Genomic DNA, 2717 nt, shown 5'->3' with positions numbered 1-2717 from the left:
ACTCCACTCAGGTCTGTCCCGGGGATAGGGACGGGGGCTGTCCCGCATCTCCCTTGCGTCGCTCCTGGGGATGAGGACAGCGACTCTCCTGCGCTCCTCTCCAGGTCTCTCCTGGGGACGGGGCGGGGGCTCCCTCGCGCTGCCCTCCCTCAGCGGGGACGGGGCTCCCCCGCGCTGCCCTCGGGTCTGTCCCGGGGACAGGGATGGGGACTCTCCTGCACTCCACTCAGGTCTGTCCCGGGGATGGGGACGGGGGCTCTCCTGCATCTCCCTTGGGTCGCTCCTGGGGATGAGGACAGCGACTCTCCTGCGCTCCTCTCCAGGTCTCTCCTGGGGATGGGCGTGGGGACGCTCCTGCTCTCTGGGGAGGAGGACAGGGACTCGGGCAGGAGCACAGGTCTCTCCCAGGGATGGCAACAGGGACCGGGACTCTCCTGCTCCCCTCCTGGGGTCTCTGATGGGGATGGGGGCACGGCGGAGGGAGGCGCGCTGCCCAGGAAGGCAGAGCCGCTCGGGGCGCTCCATCCCCATGCCCGGGCCTGGGCTTCTTCACTTCAAGCCCTGGCTGTATCTGCCTGGGGCAGAGCACAGCCCCCATGTCCCTGGGCTCAAACGGGTCTCCGTCAGCTTGTGCTCCCTTCCTCCAAGTGCTCAGGATCCTAAACCCAGGGGAACCGTAGGAAATTCAGGCTGGAGGGGACCTCGGGGGTCGCATCCAGTCCAGCCCCCTGCTCCAGGCAGGACCAGCCACAACTATCTCAGCCCAGCCAGGGCTTTGCGCAGCCGGGTCTTAAACGCCTCCAAAGACAGAGAGCGCAGCACGTTTCTGGGCAGCCTGGTGCAGGGCTTTAGGAGCCCCGCAGTGGGACCGCGCCTCGGTGCCCGAGGACCAGGCGCCGGGCGAGGCACTCGAGGAGGGAGGTCACTTCGGTCTGCCTGAGCAGCTGCTGTCCAGCGCTGCGTGCGACTGAAACTGAGAAGGGATTTGCTGGCACCTCTGGAGGAGCCTGGAAACTCAGACTATTCAGCGAGAGAGCGAGAGCAAAGTACATCTCTCAGCTTCCAAGCTGGATGCTGCTGGGATTTTCGTAGAGGCTTGGCTGGAGCTGTGAGCCGCTCCTCTAGCTTTGTGCAGAGGCGGTGGAGGGGGTGTAGAGAAGAACAATATTAGGTAGAAGGAAGAGTGTAAAGAATCCCGCCACAGACACAAAGGTCTCTAGGATTGTCTGTGAGCGTGAAGCCCTCGGGGCGGGCTATTAAATGATGCTTGTTGACCAGGTGCTAGACGGCACCGGGGAGCCTTCCAAGTTCAGGTCCTTCACTGCAGGTAGTTGGGTCCGTCAGCATGAAACCCTGAAGCGGGTTAAGTACCCCGCTCTCGCTAACCCGGCAGCGTCGCTGAGCGCATGGGAAATGCACTGAAGAGCCTCGCTCAAGAATCTTCCTGTCGTTGTCGAGGCTCGGAGAATTAAATTGAACACACGAGTCTCGTGTTTCGGGTACTGCCTGGGGCTTAGGAAAGCTAGCGCAAAAAGTCAAAGCTCAGCTGTTTGCTGTTGCAGGAATGTTTGATTCGGGGGCAGGAGGGCGGTAAAATGATGAAATCCTGTTGTAAGAAATTGCCCATCACACCGAGGAGGGAAGGACTCCGCTCTCAGAGAGGCTTTTCCATCTCTGGCCAATGTGTTCTTGTAATAACTGACCATGCCCTTGCCATCACAGGCATCATTTAACTGGTTCATGAGGGTCTTTGCTACCCTTTTTAAAATTAGCAGATTATTTATTTTCCATGACCAATATCTGCTTGCTGGCTGCTGTCTAGACTGGGGATCATAATGTCATTTTTTACTATTTAGGTGCTGGGGTGTTTGCACCTATGTTTACACCTTTTACAGCCTTTTGTGAGTCAAATTCTGATCCTATTGATGCTACAATTTTGCTATTCTTCAGAGGATCCCAAAGCACTTTAGAGGAGATAAAGCATCATTATTCTTCTTTTATGGAGAAGAGAATTGAAGTGAAGTGATAACAATTTGCCCAGATTCACACATCTGCAAATATCAGTTGGACCTTTTAAAAATATGTGGTCTCTTTTCTTCCCTCTACAGTTTTTCTGAGTTCACGATATAGCTCCTGATTTTGCCAACTCGTTCCAACAGAGATGTTTGAAGAGCAGCGGTTGCCTGACTTGGAAACTGTTTCCTACTGCTACGAGGAAGATTTTCATGCTGGTTCTCCTGATATTCTGACCTCTTTGCAACCATCTAGACAACTGCTGTTTAAAAAAAAATCTCTGGTTTTCTTATTAACTGTCCAAACACAGTGTTTTCACATCAGCCTAGTGCTGTAGACTTGGGGAAAGTGAACAGAGAAGATATTTATTTTCATTATTTTTTAGATCTCTGTAATAGCTTATTTGCAATATAACAACATGTACTGTTTGCTTTATAGGAACCTGCACTCATTAAAATAAGATTTAATCAAAGGAAACCTTTGCTTCTTTGTGTCACACTTTTTAACAGGACTCCACATAGAAGAGGCAAGCCAATACTTTTTTGATATGTTAGAACTCCTTGGATTATCTTCCTGCAAAATTTCACAGCAAATCTCTTCACTCCCTATTATACACTTACTGTCATTAAAATGGTCTTTAAAATAACTAAATGTGCAGACAGAAATCTTTACTGGATGCTACTGAGTAGAGATGCTACAAGTTC

The 2717-nt window shown here is 52.1% G+C and overlaps 1 long non-coding RNA gene across 1 annotated transcript in view; it reads left to right on the top strand.

Annotated features, from left to right (window-relative positions):
- LOC109314622 overlaps positions 1 to 2506 on the top strand; it is a 22140-nt gene extending 19634 nt beyond the window's left edge. Inside the window, exon 3 of the long non-coding RNA XR_002102325.1 lies at positions 2109 to 2506. This is a non-coding gene — a long non-coding RNA (uncharacterized LOC109314622). The remainder of the gene's footprint in view (positions 1 to 2108) is intronic.
- Positions 2507 to 2717: the final 211 nt, after the last annotated feature.

This window comes from Crocodylus porosus, unplaced genomic scaffold (genome assembly GCF_001723895.1).
Source record: "Crocodylus porosus isolate Cpor-Errol unplaced genomic scaffold, CroPor_comp1, whole genome shotgun sequence".
Taxonomy (NCBI): Eukaryota; Metazoa; Chordata; order Crocodylia; family Crocodylidae; genus Crocodylus; species Crocodylus porosus.
The sequence above is the reverse complement of the archived record's forward strand: the minus strand, read 5'-3'. Positions and strand labels throughout refer to the sequence as shown.